This window comes from Balaenoptera musculus, chromosome 5, assembly GCF_009873245.2.
Source record: "Balaenoptera musculus isolate JJ_BM4_2016_0621 chromosome 5, mBalMus1.pri.v3, whole genome shotgun sequence".
Lineage (NCBI taxonomy): Eukaryota > Metazoa > Chordata > Mammalia > Artiodactyla > Balaenopteridae > Balaenoptera > Balaenoptera musculus.
The window spans coordinates 116740754-116761392 of NC_045789.1; the positions used below are offsets into that span (position 1 = coordinate 116740754).

The 20639-nt window shown below is 35.7% G+C and overlaps 1 long non-coding RNA gene across 1 annotated transcript in view; it reads left to right on the forward strand.

Annotated features, from left to right (window-relative positions):
* The first annotated feature begins 10477 nt into the window (after nt 1-10477).
* Nucleotides 10478-20639, forward strand: part of LOC118895180 — a 75221-nt gene continuing 65059 nt past the window's right edge. Inside the window, exons 1-2 of the long non-coding RNA XR_005019900.1 lie at nt 10478-10588; nt 11938-12008. This is a non-coding gene — a long non-coding RNA (uncharacterized LOC118895180). The remainder of the gene's footprint in view (nt 10589-11937; nt 12009-20639) is intronic.

Sequence of the window (20639 nt, forward strand, 5' to 3'; positions counted from 1 at the left end):
TGTAATATTCAAACTCCCTATGCAATCTGTCCCCTGGGTACTCCTGCACCTTCCTCATTTCCTGATGTGTGTGAAAACAGAGGAATATTTATTTTTCTTCAAGAAGAGGGCCCACTCACTCTATGCAAGTTGCCACTGACTGCCAGTTGTGTTTGACCTCTTTAAGCTGGTGTGTGGATCAAGCTCTCTCCTCCTATTTGCAGTAAAATGAACTTTCAGTCTACTCTCTGGGCAGGGCCATAGCTCCCAGGAAGCAGAGCTCTAGCTCATTCTCACCATGATGTCATCAGCCTCTCACTGACCTGCAGATCCTCTGATGTCTGGCTGCAAATACTAGAGACCATGGCTTGAAGATCCTCCTTACAGCTCTAAGTTAAAGAATCAAAGATACCACAAAAAAAGAAAATGTTCATTGCAGCCCTGTTTACAATGGCCAAGACATGGAAGCAACCTAAAGGCCCATTGACAGAAGATGTGGTATACAGATAAATGGATAAAGAAGATGTGGTACATATATACAAGGAAATATTACTCAGCCATAAAAAAGAATGAAATAATGCCATTTGCAGCAACAAAGACAGACCTAGAGATTATCATACTAAGTAAATAAGAGAAAGATAAATGCCATATGATATTACTTATATGTGGAATCTAAAAAAAATGATACAAATGATCTTATTTACAAAGCAGAAATAGACCCGCAGACATAGGAAACAAACTTATGGTTACCAAAGGGGAAAGGGGTGAAGGGATAAATTAGGAGTTTGGGATTAACATATACACACTACTTTATATAAAATAGATAACCAGCAAGGATCTACTGTATAGCACAGGGAACTATTCCAATATTTTGTAATAACCTATAAGGGAAAAAATCTGAAAAATATATAAATGTATATATATATCATTTTGCTGTACACCTGAAACTAACACTGTAAATCAATTATACTTCAATTAAAAAACAAAAACCAAAACTTTGATGATGGGACCTCTCTTGTACTTCACCAGTCAAGTCAGCTACCTTGTATGCGGTCCCTGGCAGCACATGAAACTTTTTGTAGTCTTTTGGCCTCTAGTGAGCAGAAGAAATTGAAGAGTGCTGTCCTGGCCTTCTGAGCAGACACTTGCCTCGGCTCTTTCTGCTGTCCTCTCCTGTACCACCTTTTGGTCAGCAGGGAAGTAGGAAAATTGTGCAAGTATTCCTGTAGACTTTTGCCACCTCCCTATCTCAACACCCAAACCATCCCTATGTAGGGTGCGCTGGGTCCTTGCTAATCTCTCTTTTCTCCAGGTCAGTTATCTTCACACTCCAGTCTCCAGCCCTGCTGTCTGTAAGGATGCCCCTCTTCCTTCCTAGACAAGGAGAAACTGGTGTGATCATACACCGAGTTATTTCTATTTTGTGTGTTTATAGTCAGACACCAAAATAGTGGTCCTGGTCAATAAAGGGTTTTCTCATTCAGTAAAAGCTAACTTTCAAAACTATTGCCACAAAACTATATCAGGATTTTTAACACATAATTATTTAAGCCACTGTAAATTTATTTTTTGTATAAGACTTGAGGTGAGGTCTAGTTTTATATAATTACATATGGATTGCCAGTTTTTCCAGCAATATGTATTAACTAACACATTCTTTCTCACTGACTGAACTAACAGCTATACTGAATATTAATTTCCCTTTTATACTGAAATCTCTTTCTGGATGCGTTACTCTGCTTCACTCATTTTTTGGCTATTTATAACTCACATTGATTACACTACAAATTCTTTATCACATATTGTGAAATTTGGTAAGGAAGTAAGTTCATCTCACTGGGCTTTTATTGTTAATATTCCTGGATATTCTAACATATTTATTATCCTATTAATTTCAAGATCACTTTATACAATTTTACCCACCCCCTAAATTATTTAAATTCTGAAAGGAAATATGTATTAAAATAATTAAAGGTCATTTTATTTTCTATGCCATCCACTTGTTCATTTGTCCTTTGAGACTTTTTAACTATGATACTAAATATCTTGGTCTTAAGGTTCAATCATAGGCAGATCATTTTTCCTCAGAACTGCATCTAGTAGCCAGCTATATGGGGTTGTGTGGTAGTCAGTTGTATGTGTCAACTTGATGGGGCTAAAGGATGCCCAGAGACCTGATAAAACACTTCTATCACTACTGTTCACTATCCTGAAAAATGATAATCAACTGCATGTAGATGTTTTAAAGTTGTTTTTTTTTTTTTTCTTGTATGAAAGCAGTGTCACACTAACCATACTTTCCTGGAAAAGTGCTACTTTTACTCAACAATATCAACAATGTCAACTCTTAGACATCTTTCATTTCTGAAGTACAATTAAATTGAGAATTCTGAGGTAATTCCACACTATACCTCAGTGACTAAAGAGAAAAAAAGGTTAATTCCCCTGGGAGAATTTTTTTTATGAGCAATTGCCTCAAACAGAATTTTCTCTCCTAGTGGCTTTGAAATTCCAGGGCTGGCACTGACAAACATAGGCCTATTGTATTTAATTCAAAATGAAATAGTTGAAAAAGACATTCTTGACTCAAAAATTGATAATTATGCCACATTACTCAAAAAAGTCAAATTGGTCAACAATGATTTCTAGCCACTTACTTTCAATAGTTTGAAATACTGTGCACAGTGGGGGTGTTTTGTCACCTTATTGCACCTTTGAGCATTTTCATCTTTTTGTCTAAATCTGGGGAAAATTTTCACAAATTCTGAGATGGTTTTGAAAATTTACACATGATTCGAAGCATCATAGTTCCATTTTCTATGTCTAAACCTGTCACTGAATGTGACTGAGATTGCACATGATTCCTTCTAAAGCTTTAGTCTTAAAAGGAGAAATTGTTTTACATTATAGCAACTACAAGAAGTGGCAGAAATTATATTTAAAATGCTACTTGAAATCCTGCTTTTGCAGAATTAAAAATGCAAGAAAATGGTGAAAACATATTTAAAGAGGTAATATAGCCACCATTAATCAAATACAAATTATATTTTTAAAATAAAAATACTTGAGAAAAAGTAAAAATTCTTTCAAATGGTTTTTAAATTTCTTAATCATCCGTTTTTATGAAAATAAATATTTGAATAATTTCAAAACAATCATTGGTAGTTTTTTGCTCTCAGACAATTCACTAAGAGGCAGGACAAAATTTTACTTATTTATTTATTATTTTTCTAAAGATCCTTTTGATGTGGACCATTTTTAAAGTCTTTACTGAATTTGTTATAATATTGCTTCTGTTTTATGTTTTGGTTTTTTGGCCACGAGGCATGTGAGATCTTAGCTCCCGACAAGGAATCGAACACACACCCCCGGCATAGGAAAGCAAATCTTAACCACTGGACCGCCAGGGAAGTCTCAGGACAAAATTTTTAAATTCATGAAAACAAGTAGAACAACAACAACAAAAAATTGACTGACAACTAAATTAAAAATATCAGAAAAAGAGACAAAAAACTGAAATGGTATAAAACCATTCCCAAGTTGCATACACTTACACATATGAAAACAATTAGTGACTAAAAATATATTTGTAAATTCAACCAACTTGTTTTCGACTCTGCAGTGACTGAATATAAATGTTTTAATTGTCTTTACTTATTTTCTGGTAATATGCAGGTCTCACCATATCCATACAAATGGCTGAATCAATGTCCACAGGAAAAACTTGCCATTTTTTGATACGTGACCATAAAGAAAAACCAGAAACAAATCTTTATTAATGGCATATGACTTATATAATACCTTTAAAGACATCATACTTATCAATAGATAAACGAAGTCTTTGAAAATTTATTGTGGTTCAATCCTAATAAACAGGCTTATTGTACACGAATCTCTTTATTTCTATTGTCTGGACCTTGCTGCTATAGAAGTTCCCATTATCTATTTTGTGTCTTATTCTTTCTGGCTTCTGATTGCTGAAAATACATTACAGAACAGAGAGAGACGCATGAAAACTATTGTTACTTAATCATTAAGAGATCACTACAATTCCCAGGATGTTCTTTTATAAAAGTTATAACCATTCAATTTGAGGGAAAATGAAATGTTTCCTTAAATGTTAGAGAGCTTTAGAAAAATTAGTCTTACTATAATATTAATTTTTTGAAGTCTTCTAACTGAATGGAATGTAAATAGTAGGAGTTCATCTAATGAATATCATCTCTTCAAAAAATATTACTTTAAATAGCCCAGATATTTTTTAAAAACTCCACATATTCTTCTTTTTAACTAAATCATCTAACTCATTCAAACTTTTCTACTTAAGGAAGATATAACATACAGAAAGGAGAGCTCCTTCTTAATGGCCCCTTTATTTCAGAGCACAAAACTGACATTCCAGAATAATCTACAACCAGACTATGGAAAGCTTAAGGGAAACTGAGTGCAATCAGTCAGTGAATCTTACACAAGTGTTCCCAAGCTATTAATAAGGTATGTTTGTTTACCTCCTAAATTCCAGCTTGTTCCCCTATTTATCTGACTATTATTACACTCAACTCTCAAGTGTTTATAACTCCTCCCTCTTTTGTGAAAAATATCCTTTAAAAGCTATTTTAGCACTGTGACTTTCTTCTGGGTAAAAAAGGAGACTTCTAACAGAGAAAAGTCTCTTTTATGAAAAGGAAACTTATGCTTGTAAAATATGACAGTATCACAAGGTAAATCTGAGTCTATGGAAGGCTCACTGTTGAAAACCTTTTTCCTGGGAGATTTATATTTACTTTAGACATATCAATCTGAAAGATAATTCTCTCAAGAAAAGAAGGAAATCACTTTAGATTTAAATTTACTATTAATTTTTAACTGAGTAATCCTGAGTCCCACTGCTGATGATTTTTGCTTACAGACGCACCATATAAATATTTGGGTAAATAGGTGCAGAGCTTCTATTAGCCTTTCCATTCATCAGGTACCATGTCCCCTTGACAGCTATCAGAAACTCCATAATCTTGAACTAGGATTCAACATATAAACTCTAATCTACTTTTGAATAGAATGGAATTTTCCCATTAATGTGTTAATCCTTTGAAGAAAGCCACTAATCTTCTTATGTGGTTTCAAAGAGTTAATGTGCCTGGTAAAATAACTAATTTACTCATTTCATTGAGTTGCATAGGTTACTGACAAAAATACCGTATCTACTTCCTAGGCCAGACTTTCTCAACCTCGTCACTATTGACATTTTACACCAGGTAACTCTTTGCTGTAAGAGGCTGTCCTATGCAGTGTAGAATTTTGAATAGCATACTAGACTTTATCCACTTGGTACTAGTGACCCCACCCCTCCAATCATGAATCAAAAATGTCTCCAGACATTGCCAAATGTCTCCAGGGGCATGAGGACAAAATCATCCCTGTAGAGGAATCAATTGTTTAGGCTCATCTAAACTTGTAACACAGTATGAGTTGGGATTCTAATAATTTAAGGACAAATAATGTTTTAAAATAGCATGAACATGTATGACCTATAAAATTGCTTTCAGAATATATATTGTCAACTTTCAGCATGCTTTCATCTTTTCTTTAAGAGATATGTGTTGTACACCGAAACTGGCACAGCACTGTTAATCAACTATATTCCAATATAAAGTAAAAAGTTAAAAAAAGATATGTAATCATAGTAAATGCTAGCTCTACCAAACTTTTGCTTTGGTCGAAATGTCTCAGACAACTTAGTAGAGCAACAACAAAATCACCCAGTGCATCATTAAACATGGGCCTTCATTCTAAATACTGAAGCAATTCCAAAAAGTGTTTTTCCTTGGGTAAGAAGGTGAAGTACTTGGGAGCTTATCATGAGGATGACTCAGCTGCTTTCAGGAATAGTTGGTCAAGGCTGGTTTTCAGAAGAGGCAGGAATTCTTTCTCAGTTTAGCAGCTGTTGCTAGGCAATGTTTTGATCAAAAAAGGTAGGGTAGAACAGCTGTGGAAAGCCAAGGTCTTTATCTCTGCAGTGAACAGTTTTCAGTCCTGAAAGATCTTTTCCATATTCCTCTTTGAAATCTGGCAATGGTTGTCGCTTTTGAATGAAAGAACTGGGGACTCATGCTCTTCACTTATAAGATTTGTAAGTCTCTCTATGATGCTATCAAATCGAAACTGCATGAGATAAAGTTAACATGCAAGGAAGACTATTGCAATAGGGAAAAGAGACTGAACACCCCTCCGCTAAAGCAAAAGGTGGATGGTTTTTAAGTGCTGGGGTGAGCTGGTGGAAAAGTATTGGAGGACATTAAAGGGGAGGTTGACAAATGTGATGTGAGCACACAGTTATTCCTGAGTTGGCAAATGTTTTCTCTTAATGTGATTAAGCCAGGTGTGTCTGCTGCTCTGCACCCATCAAGACACTTATCCTTCCTAGAGACTGGGAGATAGGAATGCTACATCCTTTAATATTTACATTTCAAAGACATGATTTCAGGTTCTTGAGAAAGACAGCCTTGGGTTGTAAAACTGGAAAGTAGAATGAAGAAAATGTTACTATATTAAAAGGGGCAGAGAAAGAATTAAGTTTTCTAAAAGTAAATGCTCTAAAAAAAGAGAGGTCAGTGATCTATAGTCAGAAACAAACTTGTCTAAAGTTTAGTTAATCTAAGAAAAACATTAAGGCAACTTGATCAATGCTCAAAGAGTGTAATGGATTCATACTGTAAATGGAATTTGCTATTTTTGCTTCCTTACAGCTCCAAACAAGAGGCATCAAGTACTTGCTGGAACGGTAGAACCCAGCAAAGGAAACAAAATGTGTGTTTATTTGTCTTCAAAACAGAACCTTGTAAAAAGGACTATAGGCAAAATAACATGGTGTTCCACTGCAAAAAACCCATCTGCTTGAGATGAGACCTTTCTTTCTGAACTGAAGTTTTTCCTAAATGCCCATAAAATAGGACAAATCATCAAAAGGCCATAAGAACATTTTTTTTTTTTCTCACAAAAGGAGATAAAAGTCCTTCCTCTGTGGGAGTGTAATTTCAGGGAGAAATTTAGTTGGGATAAATTTAGTTGGATAAATTTAGTTGGGAAGTTTAGTTGAGAGAAGATCCTTCTTTTGAGTGAGTTTCCAGTGACCACCACCCACCCTTTTCTGCCAAAATTGGAAAAAATCTGATAGTTTTCAAGAGCATTCCAATGAGAAAGAATTTGCTTCCCATTTGAAACTCTGAGAGAAGAGAATCTTGAAAAACACACAGTGCCAGTTGTGTAGCGACTGCAGGAGAGGTGGAATGGCTGAGATAGACAGGGAGAAAGTCCAGGATACATACCTCCTGTTTCTCATGACCTGGTTATGGTCTGCAGGAAACTTAAATGTTCTTTCATGCCTCATTGGGAGAAAAAGGTTTTAGACAAACTGCATAGGCAAGTGTATCTAAAAGTTTTGGGCTTTGGATAAGAAGATCCCAAAACATGGAGATCTCAAATATTAGGGGGCATTTGGGGTAGTTACATACACTGGGAGTGGAGATCTACACACACCTAGAGGCCGATCCAGACTCATTACATCCCTGGTGGATATCAGTAAGGATTTGGAGAAGAGTATAGGACCAGGTCCCTTCCAATGACAATTTGTACACTTCCCCCAAAGCTAGGGGCCATCTAGAAAGAAAAAAAATATATATAGGAATAGAAAGACAATGTAAATGGGTATTTTTAAACTGCACATATGCCGCATTCTGGAATCAAAGGGGGAAAAAGAATTAAACTAAAATGAAGTCTTACTAAATCAGAAATACAATGACAAACCTTTATGTTTTTTAAAAGTTAAGTACTTATTATATTGGGGTGTATGCCTTTCTCTAGTATCTTGTTATTTAACAGAAATTATTTTCTAAAGTATACAGTAATGTAAAAACTAATAAGGAATGAAAATGATCCATGCCAAGATATACTTGATTCAATTACATCATAAAAATACTGAAATAAATATTATTGGTGCCCCACGCCTTGCCGGGCTCAGGGCTAGAGCTGAACTTATATTATTTTATAACTATACCTGCTGGGGTTCTGCGCCAAGTCCTTCCTTCCATTTGTATACACGAGCTACTAACAATTATTATGAGTAACATTAATTTTTATTGTCGAAATCATATGCTGCAGTGATTTCAAAATAAAATTACTCCTGATCATTTTACATTAATACAGCATTTAGGGGCTGAATTCATGGGCATGTGACCAGTAAAATGCAAGAGCATAAAGCCATGCACTGAGAAGGACCCCAGGCCTGATTAAGGTCTTGTCACTGTCTTAACATTAATAATGTTCTTTATCTCAGAACTGCTGTTTTGCAAGTGAATCTAATGGGGAGTCAGTAGTAGCTGTGAGCAAAGGAGATACAGTCCAATATGTGTGTCAGGCATTCCCTGTCATCTGATTTGCATATGGGCTAGGAGGCCCAGAGCACGGCTTCCTATGGACCCATGATTCATAGGAAAAGAGTTCGCAAGATTCAAAGCAGTCCAAGGTAAGCATGCATGAGTTCTAGGACTGGTAAGCCTGGGTACTAACAATGCCGAGAAGCCATGCTTTCCACCTGAAACAGAACTCACAACGAAGGCATGGGGGTTCTAAGAAAAACACTGATAGCCAAGGAACCCTCTGTATTCTTTCTTACTCATATTACTTCCCTGTATTAACCAACCACTTATCCTGTATTGATGACACCTAGAAGGAAAGGGAAAGATACCCAACCCATCACTCCTTTCCCCTTCTTCTCCTTACTCATCATCAGTAAGCACCACATAGAGGGTGGTGTTGATTGTGCGTGCATAAAGAAAAAAATAAAAACACTTGAGTTTGTTTTGTGTAGTGTTTCCACTGTTCGGGTAAGAATGGTGTACATATATACGTACAAGCTAAGACATACAAGTTATGTAATTTGGGGGGTACTGCATATGAGTAGAAGATTCTTGTATTTGCATGTAGAACTGGCATTGTACAAGATAAAAATGAATGGTAAAGTTCATGTTAGTAGCTTAAAACATTAATTTTTCTTTACTTAGACTGACATTAAATAGCAAATTGAAACACCATGAAAAGTCAGAGAGAAACCACAGAAAAAATGGGAAAACCTCTGTGTGTCAGTACCTTGAACAGCACATTTTTCCTGCATGTTGAACAAGGTCCTCCACAGTTTCATTTCTCACTGAGCCCCACAAATTATGTAACTGATCCTGACAGCATTCTGTGTCAAAAATCTGCTGATTCCTGGATTGTTTTGCTCCTACTAATACTACATTTTGCTGGTGAGGTTATTAGCATTCTAATAAAAGCCAACTTTGACAACATCAGAAAGTAGAAGCACATTCTCCAAAGCTACTGTTGAACGATTAAACATGTTCTTGACTTTGGAAACCAAAGTTGTTTTAAATAGCTCCCTTGGGGCTAATTGAAGCGTTTGATGTCAATCTCCTTCTTCTTGGGATTCATATGTTCTAAAACATTCAATCTAGCCCCAGACAGGCAAACCAGAGAAAAAAAAAGATTGTGCCGTGTTTTGGCCTATAAGTGGAACCCAAGCAATATAAGATAATTTCTCATTGACAATAAAATCATAGAAATCTTGTCTATGTAATTCTCAGTAGCAACATAAATAAATTTCAAAACTAGACATCCTTTGATAGAGACAACGTTGCGATTTTATTATAATATTGCTTTTTATCAAATGATACAATTGAGATATCCTACAGTATTACCTTTGACATGTAGTTAATAGCAAAGTCTTTCACTTTTTAAATGTTTCTGAAACAACTCTGACCATTATAAAAATCCTTTGAAAGTGTCCTAAGCACTAGTTATTACAGCACCTTGAGATTGCAGTTTCTCACACAAATGCTGTGCAGCACATGCTGGCAGAACACTTTTGCTAAGAGAGTCACCAAAATATAAGAAAACACACATTCCAGATGCCCTGTTGGTCCTGAAGTAGGTGACAGCGAGTACTTGTTCAGAGGTTCAGACTCCAAGACTACATTTCCTGGCAAGGAAAATGTGTCCTGGAGCCCATTTGGTTCCAAGTTTTTGAAAGAGTTGAATTCTTATCAGTATCTTAGCACTCCACACCTGTTCTCAGATAATGTCACAGTCATAATCACAATCAAGAGGCTCCCTGCTGTTATAAGCAGATATATTTACAAGGCTGGAAGAGAAGAGATAAATAGAAAATCATGAGTGATGTTTATAAAGAAAAAAGATGTGCAGTGTTTCTGTGTTCTGTCGTGAAAAAATAGACAAGAACAGGCATGCGTTTTTGGCAAGCTGCCAAACACATACTGCATCGTGCAGAAACTGCTGGGTTGTGCATAAACAAGGAGGAGCTGGGTTGTACTGGGAAGCGCTGTGACTTAGAGACCTGTCAGATGGGCACAGCTCTAGGGAGGGGTCTCAGGGTAGTGGTGTTGGCACATGTCACCTGGAGGAAGGCTGGATGCAGCAGCGGATGGCTGTGTTTAACATAACACATTGCATCAGATGCCGAGGTTACGGACTGGCTTCAGAGTCAGTGGTTTCTGTTTCTGCATCTAGTGAAGTATCAGGTTCTGATATAAAAATTGTAAGTTTTTAAGATAAACCTGTTCACACTGCTTTCATGTGTGCCCTTCTGTCTTTTCTTTAGAATATCTAATGATTGTGCCAATTACAAATAATTTAGGTTGGGAATTAACTAATTATATGTTGTCCAAGTATACAGAATTCTTTTTTTCCTTGCTCTGTTTGTATTAGAGGCCCGATAGGACCCCTAGATCTGTTTATTTTTAATTTATTTTTAATTTTAAAAATCACAGTCAACCATTTTTAACTGTACAATTTAGTAGTGTTAACTCTATTTACATTGTTGTGCAAACAGGCCTCTAGAACTTTCATCTTGCGAAACTGAAATTCTGTATCTGTTGAACGTCCCCCCATTCCTCCTCCACCTCCCCACAACCAAGCCCCTGGCAACCACCATTATGCTTTCTGCTTCTATAAGTTTGGTTGATATACTGGAACCATACAGTATTTTTTGTGACTGCTTATTTCACTTAGTATAATATCTTCAAATTTCATCCATGTTGTAGCATATGACAGGGCTTTCCTTTTTTATAAGGAAGAGAAATATTCCACATGTGTATGTGTATGTACCACATTTTCTTATTCATTCATTCATTGGTGGACCTATGGGGTTGCTTCCAGCTTTTGGCTATTGTGAATAATGCTGCCCACCCTAAATCCAAGATGATCTCGATTTGAGGTTCTTACCTTAATTACACCTGCAAAGATCCTATTCCAAATAAAGTCACATTCACGAGTACCAGAGGTAAGGACTTGGGCATGTCTTTTTGTGACCACTAATAACCACTACCAACATCGTGTCAGAACTGTAATATAAGAAGTTAACATAATGTCAGCCTAGAAATAAGTGAAACCTTCAGAACGTGGCAAAGGCAAACTCAAAATCTTGCCGGGACAATTCGGGATGGTGGGAAATTCAATGGAAAAGAACATGAATTTATAGTTATTAACTGTGTGAGAGAAAGAAAAAGACAATCTTCACAACTTAAATAAGAAAAATATTGTTTAAAATATTTAGATTAAAAAAAACCACATTCCACTGCTGAAGCATATCCTCTTCCAAATGTCCATTGAGGCAAATCAGAACAGGGCACATTCCTCTCTTGATTTTCTTTCTCACCATCTCTCTGTCATTACCATTCCCTGTTCTCTTTCTTCTCTCTCTCTTTCTTCTCCCCATCCTCCTTTTTCTCCTCTTCCTCTTTTCTTATTTCTGTTCTTTCTTAATTTCCATAAATGCAAGCAATAATATAAGATTAGGACTAGATGATTAATGACCTACTGGCTATTTTCTATGAAAGAGTAGTATATGATTCTAACAGCTGGTTTTGTTCCTTTCCTTTCTCTTAGAAATAGTGTTTCAAGATGACAGTTCTCCTGAGAAAATACTGCTATATAATATCTTACTGGCATCAAAAGAAGTAAGTTGTAACTTTACTTTTAAATAGAAATTTAACCTTGTCTCAATATACTAAGCTTTTCCATGACTTTCTCTGTTATGTTTTGATCAATATCTTTCCTCTATGTATCTTTGGTACACAATACCTTTGTGTTCGAACTTAGGCATTTCATGAAACTGGTCCTTTGTATTTGAATGTATTTTTTCTTTGGCTTTAAGCAAGGACTTATTTTCCTGAGACACAAAAATGGTGTCTTCACTCAATTTTTTACCTTGTAGCTATTTACAGATTTATAGTCCAGTGAGTTCAGTTTTTATTCTACAGTTTCTGTCTTGAGTTTTCATAAATTTAACATTCCATTATGTTCAAAAATGGACACACACAAATTCTCTAATCTTACTGCACAAGTTATAACAAATCTGTTGAAAAGAAATTAAGAAAAAAATAAATGTATGACTTTGACTTGTAGCAAATATTATTAAAAACTCTACACATCAGAATTCTTTCAGAAAGTTGGATGTAAGACTTCTCAAGGAAACTCCCTGGTCTCTGCATCACAGCCGCTGTATCCCTGGAGTTAACCCTTGATCCAGTGCCTTCCAGATCCTCCAACTAAACAGTTGTTTGTCCAAAAATTTTTTCTCTTTAAAATAGCTAGAAAGGTTTTGTTATTTACTACCAATTATATTTTGATCTATCTAATATCTAGTACCAGAAGTGATTTGGGGCAATAAGTCTTCTAGATCTATTCATCCAAAATTAGAATTTATCCACTCCAAAAAATGTTTGGAGGTAGCAAAGCTATGCAGTTACCACTGAAAAATGAGGCCTGGAGAGTAAATAACAGGCAGTGCAAACCTTATTTAAATCATTGCCTTGTCCATTTGAAATAATGTGCATTGTAAGGCATGGGTCTAATACACTGGAATGTAACAAAATAAAAAATAATATGGGGTTAAATGGCTGCTTTACTTCCAATAAATACCAAAATCAGATACAGAATTTAATTTTGTGGACTGCTGAGTCACAAAATAGATCGAATTCATAGCCACACCAGTCTATTATGGGGAAGTAAGAGCAGTAGATTGGGAAAGAGTGGGGTGTTCTTGACAAGCAGAAGTAATGTTCCTTCCTGTCATATGAGGTTGGTCCTGTTTTCCATGAGGATCGTTGGGACATCACATGGAGTAGTTTCTTTGCAAGGTGATATCAATTTTCCTTATGATTCCTGACTAAAAACTACAATCAGAATGAGTTATGCTCCAGGAGTAAATTACTAAATCAAGCCTCAGAACAAGAGTGACATGCCAAAGGGATTATAAGATTTTGCTAATTTACATTGGTGATCCTGAAATGGGGGACAGATGCTGATGGTACCAAATAAGGGATGAGAGAATATAAATAGGTATTTTCTTATGTATTTATTACATATTTGAGTGGAGCACAAAGTTAAAAAAAAAAAAATGGTATATGGCTGAGCCAGACTGGGAAGAAAGCTGACGTGCTACTTGGCACCTAAGACCAATCACATTCAATATTGAAGTCAAGCAGGTTCTCAGAAGCACAAGTAACTTGTGTGAATAAATGGTTCTTACTCCCAGGGTGTTTCTTTTTTGCCATTAACAGTTCCTTAGTCCACGTAAGTCTTCACAGAGACTTCAGTATGATAAGGTTAATGGCTTACAGTTGTTTTTTCATGATGTGATGACACCTACCGGAAATAAACTGCCATAGCCCCATTGGATTATCCTCAACAGACATTAAGGAAAGAAAACTCCACAGTGGGCAGCACTTGGAGTGGTATATCTGTTTTGTTTTGTTGTTTGTTTGCTTTGTTTTGTTTTTATTCTGCCTTTGAGGAATTTCCAGCCTGAATCATAGATCTGTACTCTTAGCACAGACTATTGGGGCACACATATAGATGTTCACAGATTTGAAAAGAACAGAAGATTGATGACAATTAATGAAGGAAAAATTCTGTAGATGAACCACCCGGAATGGACTTTGAGTCTGTCCCATGTGAATGCTCACCAAAAACAGAAGATTGTCAAAAATCAGGTAGATACGGTAACCCAACTTTTGGATGTCCATCAGCCTTTTCTCTGAGTGATCTCATTACTCAGTGGGCTTACAGTTTAAAAAGCGATATTAGAAATAAAGATCATGTCTGGGCTCAACAACGTGGGCTTTCTTTCAACCAGGCTGATCTAATTAATGCCAGTACTTAGTAATTAGCAGGACAGAAAAATGCTGAGCACTAATATGGCACTGCCATAGGACATAGACTGGGAAGAAGAAAGAGCCTAAAAATCAAGATTGTATGTGTGTATATTCTGATGAAGGTAAAGACCTTGAACCTTTTAATTCTACCAAGCCTTTGCCAATAGAAGCAGCTCTTCCTCCCTTGTCTGAGGTGATTACTTTACTCTTGCCTGAAGAAAGGGTAATAGCCTCCTCTAAGGTAGTTTTCAGACAGGAGACTGCTGATTCAACTCATTCCCTCACCATGCAAGCCCAGGGGATTCAGGTACTAAGTCTGACTCAGCCAGACTCACCATACTCATCAAAAGAATTGTGAAATTTAGCTAATAATGTAGACAAATTATGGGGAATATGTATGGGAGTGAATTCTTAGTGTGTTGGATCAAGGTGAAAAAAAATAATCTTGGATCAACCTAAATTTGTTGACACCATGTACTAAACAGAAATTCTGTATTCCATGTATTAGAGTTATATAGAAATGCCTGAGTCACTTTGACTGGATGATTGACTGAATCCTAGAACAAAAAGTAGTCTATACTAAATAAAGATGATATGACAGAGCTTCCTTGCTACAGTGTAGAAGAAGCCATCCAAAGGCATATGTAGATAGGAAGGCGAGAGTGTATCATGTAACAACTGCTCACATACCACTAAAATATATATTTCCCTTCCTTGTGATCATACTTCTCCCAGTGCCTCTATCCACGAATTTAACTTTTTTGATTATCATGTTAATCAGCACTGACTGATTCTGATTAAGAAATGTTTATGATTTTAAAAAAGTCATTTTGAATCAACATTCAGACAGTGGTCTTAAGCTGATGAAATTCATTGGTATATCCACATATTCCCCACCAATAAACAGCTGGCCTGATGTGGGTGACATGGACTACTAAATATGTGTTACATGAAATGACAGACATTGAAAGATTGAGGTTCAGACTCACGGGATACATTGTATTTATACCAAATTCTTATTGCTTTGGAAAACTAATTCTAGTTCCACTATCTAAAAGCATATTAAAATTTAAAGGCTTTTCTTTTTTTCAGAATCCAACTTCTGTTAGCTATTAGACGTTATTAATTTATTATGGAAGAAGTGGAGATCGTTACTCTATTTTATATAGTATAGTGATCATATTTAAATCTTTCTCTGTAGTTTGAAAGTGCTTCTACCTACTTTAGCTAAGACAAAATTCAGCATCATAAATAACTCACAAAGGAACAAAATGATGTTCAGAGTAGTTCTATCGTACACCTAAGTCATTTAGCAGATGATCAGAGGCTTTTTTGCTTTAATAAAAATATATAAGTCCCCATATTCAAACTTTTAAATTCTATCAAGTATATTCACATGTGTAATGAGAAAAAGTGATTAAAAGTCCATAATTTATTCTTCAAGAGTTGATGAAAGGAATACATATTTTAAATTCAAAAGTGTTTTTATTCATTATTCAGATAGAATAATAATTTTTACCATAATTTTGAGTACATCACTCTTCTTTATATAATCATTAATGGAATAAAGAAGAGATTTTCCCTGTAGCAAATTAGGTTATGTTATGTCAGTGCTATGCTTTTCTCTAAAATATCTGGTCTTAGTTATTTTGGAAAATAAATACTCAGAAGAAATACATCCAACTAGACGAACTATTGACCTCTTCTACTATGGAAATTCCTATATATCTTTGTTGTATTATTACTTTTATTATTTTCATTCTTTGATGTCTAAGGGAACACTAAATTGTCACAGTCTCTGTTAACAAAATAAAGGTGAGTAGGTAAAAACATCAAGCAGAGATTGGTGCTCCACAAAGTTGGCGTGTATGATAATTATTTTTCCCCCATCAGAATTAATTGTTGCCATATTTAGAGAGAAACTGGTATAGAAAAATGCCCATGAAAAAACATCATCAAGATTCAGTAATTCAGTGAGTTCCTTAATGTAAAGAAACCGGATAATTCTTTGTAGGACTCTCCACCGCTTTTATATTACCTGGTCCATAATAGATGACTGACAGATGTTTCTCAAAACTTTATGACAGCTATATTTTGCAAAATGTGGTTCCCCTCTCCATATTTGTGACCACATAAATAAAGTTAACAATTGATTAATATGATTAATTTTTACTAGATTCAAACAACAGTTCCCAGCATGCAGTAAGCATTGAATAATTCACCAATGAAAACAACTCTTAAAATTCATGCAGGTATACCACTTCACTACATTGTCCCATACTGAAGCAAAAATTTTCATTAACTATTCTAATTAATCTAACATATTTCACATGACCAGCATCCCACTCATTGCTGCAGATTATGAAATACACCAAAAGGTAAAGAGATGTTAGGCTCAAACTGCAAACATTTATTCTTCCAAATGTGTGATTATATATTTAAAATCAGCTAAGGGAATAAAATTAAGGATGCATCCTAAAATACAGGAGTTCTCTTATGAAATGGAATTTCAGCGATATGAAAACTAATGAGGTGTGCAATGACTCCCCTGTCATTTTTAGACATGCCTTAATAACATGGAAATATTAAGGTAGAAAAACATTAGGGTATAATTAGGAAACAATTTCATTTTAAGATGGCCACTAAACATAAAGAAGAATGTTATTAGTAGTGTAATGCTATGCAGAATACCTTTCATTTATATGACACAATTTGGCTGTGCCTATCACTTTGATATGTATTACATCAGATAGTTTAGGCATTTATAATTATCAGTGCAAATTTGTAAAGTAAGGAATGAAAGTTAGTTGTTAGATGGGGAATAATAAAATATGGGAATAAAAAGTTTTCTGTAAAATAAAAGTTCACTAGGGAGTTTTGGGGTTGGTTTTAATTTATCTTAGTTATAAAGTAAACACAATGATTTTTTTTCTAACATCTTTATTGGAGTATAATTGCTTTACAATGGTATGTTAGTTTCTGCTTTATAACAAAGTGAATCAGCTATTCATATACATATATCCCCATATCTCCTCCCCCTTTTATACTTAACAAAGGAAATAGGGGAAATCTTGATAAATTTTATAAAATAATAGGCAGTATGGTGGCTATTTGTGTTTCATTTTTCCCTTACTTATCAGAAAATTGGAGATACCCTGTACTGTGTTTGTAACACTTTAGCAGATACTCTTAGAGATTGAATCTATTTTAATCTAGAATATGCCAACAATTAAACATGTGTGTCTTCTAAAATCTGACAGCAATACAGAACAATTGGTCAAATACATTTATTTCATCAGAAACCATTCAGTCAGGTGTATTTGTTAAATCATGTAGAAAAATCAAGTAATATAATCCATGCTTTAATTTCATTTAAAAAAACATTTTATGAATTTTATAAAAAATAAATTTAAAGTTTTAAGTTGCTAGTTTACAATTAAATTTAGATTCACAGTAGATATTTCTCATAGCTACCATTTGCTTGGTCATGAATTCCTAAATGTAAAACTAAAAAGAGGGACAGGTGTAGAGGTTTAGCATATGCCTTAAGACTCTGATTTATACATTCTCTTAACCTCCAAAAAGAAAAAGGAATTCAGTAAGAACCTATATAGTGTTTTGCATAACAAGAGCTTAAATTAAAAAAATGATTATAAAGGGATATTTGGCAATTGAACAAGCAGTTCATTTAAACCCAATATATCTATGCTTATATTAACTAAGAAAAATATACATCAGATCGTACAAGAAAGTTTCTACACTCTCTTTTTCATAGGCCATACAAAGAGAATATGTTTTGAGGGCTAAATCTCTGGAAGACATCTGCATCCTATTTGCTTCTATAAACATACCATAGCGATCTACCTCTTCCCTTTTCTTCTCACACATACCTAAAACCTATGTTCCCTCCGCCAATGCACACCTTTTCCTACCAATCCACTGAGTAATTTCCAAATACCAGATCTGGCTAAATATTTTAGGTAACATAGATTAACTGTAATAGCTAAAACTAGCTATAATAGTTATACATAGTGCACATATATTATGTGCAAGAAAAATGTGGCTTGCTTTAAGGAATATTTAATACAGTATTCCTCCATCCAGAATTATTTTCCTACTGTTGCCTAGAGAAATTACTTACCCTTTAAAACTCAGCTCAAATGTCACCTTTTCTGGGAAGCTTCTTTGCACTTCTGTACATACATAAGTGCCCCCTCCCCTAATCTCTATTCTCATAACTCCCAGTAGGTCTTTGATGTAGGCTTCCAACCAGGACTGTGGGAAGCTCACAGGCAGGAGTTTTATCATCTTTGTGTCCACAACACCTAGATTGGTCACAGACTTTTTCTAAATACTTAATAAAGTTATAGAAAAAATATATTATAAAATATTAAATACTTAAATCAAATAAACACTCTCAAAGTCAGCATTTTATTGTTCTAGTTATAACAAAGAAGGGAGAGAATATGGGTGTTAAAACAGTTGAATATGTAGTTATATATACCTAGAGTAACATTGATAAATGTGAGAAAAATGTCATTGATAGATAAATATTTTACTATCCCTGGGATACTCACTACTGGGGATGTATTTTTTTATAATATTTTGATATAATAGGTACCTGTTTTCATGTAGTGAATTCTGTCCTGAAAAACCTCCATCTCCACCCAACCACTAAGAATCTGAATTGCTTGATGGAAATGTGAGTTACAGTCTGTCTAAAAAATTCACTGGGATTTGGGAATAAAAGTAATACTAGGTAGTATCTTTTGTGGAAAACATCATTGGCCATATTTTTGTCAGCAATGTCAAAGAATAATTCACAGATGTTAAGTTAGAGTGCAGCTGCATATCTTTACATCCTAAAGACATCCATTAGATATAGTTTATATCTGTAGACATAGGCAAATGTAATGCTTTAAAGGCAAAATTCAATCTGTGGAAAAAGGAGTTTATATTTTGTTTCTGGATGAACTTGTGGCAGAAAGCTGTCAAGGAAGGCAGTTTGCTCTTCAGCAAGCCAACAGATTTATCAGGGGAAGTAGCTTGAGTTCTTTGTGGGTTTCCCAGTATGGTTTCAAACTGGAAGAATTGACAGTCTTTCTTCCTCTCTATGGAGGCAACTTCCTGTTAATATCTCTCCCAGTTAGGCCATGCTGGCACCATTCTCCTCACACTGCATTCTCAGCAGATATGTTCCAGTTAAACAACTGAGAGGCATAGGAGTAACTTTACTGACAATAGTATTTACCTATTATTTCTCTTTTTATGATAGTTCCAAAATAAAATCACTCTATTTCACCATCAAAACTGTAATCCCAATATTTAATACCAAAGTCTATAAAATTTATGGAAACAATTTCCAACTGATCTCTCTGTCTCATGAGCTTCTAATTTAAATACAAAATTAGATGGTTCCAGTTCAAGATGGTGATGTGGGAAGATCCTGAACTCACCCTTCCCACCAACACACTGAGTCTCTAGCTACATATATTTCCTCTTAAAAAAAAAACAAAGAAACCTGGTAGCTGGCTGAGTGGCAACTACACGTTAGGCAAATGAGAAGAGAACCACACTGAAGCGGATAGGATAAGGTGGGACATAATCTCACCATAAACCCCACCCCTGGTACAGTGTCCCACAATAAGAGGGAACTCAGAACCCAGAGCTTCTCCCTGAGGAGTGAAGGGTTCCAAACCCACATCAAGCACCACAGTCTTTAAGAAATACACTTGAGAGATAAGTCCCCAAAACATGTAACTTTGAAAACCAGTAGGGCTCACATCCTGAAACCCACAAGACTGTAGCAATCTGAGAAACTGCTATTATAGGGCTCATGCACTCAGATTCACCCACCCCACGGCCCAGCTCAGAGGCAACTGATCACATCTAGACTAAAAGTGAGGGAGGCTTTCATTCTTATATTAAAGTATCAGCCCGAGGGGCAGGAATCTAATTTAACACACACACATCTAGAAGCCTGCTGGAACTCCCTCCAGTGATGGAGACTTGGCTGGTGCGATCTTTGTGCTCTCCCTTTACTATGTTCCAGAACACCAGCTTCCCCCAGAAGAGAGCTTTTCCATGGGTCTAGTGCCCTGATATTTACTTGTGCACCCAGGGGATGCTTCTTGGCTATCTGGCTCTGGAATCCAGGGGAACCTGTGTTCCTGGTCCCATGCAAACTGTAATAATTGGTGTCACCCAGAAAGGAGCCCATAGTCCTGCCTGGCACCCCAATTTTTGTGACTGCTGCCAGGGGACACCTCTACATTGCCTCGTTCTGGGGGCTAGTGGGACTCTCTTCATGCATTTCACAGGACTGTGACCAATGGAGAAAGGATTCTGAAACAGCTACCACTCCCAGGGCACAGCAAAAGGCAACAGACCCAGGAGCTCAGTATTTCTGTGAAGGAGGTCTATTAGGTAATC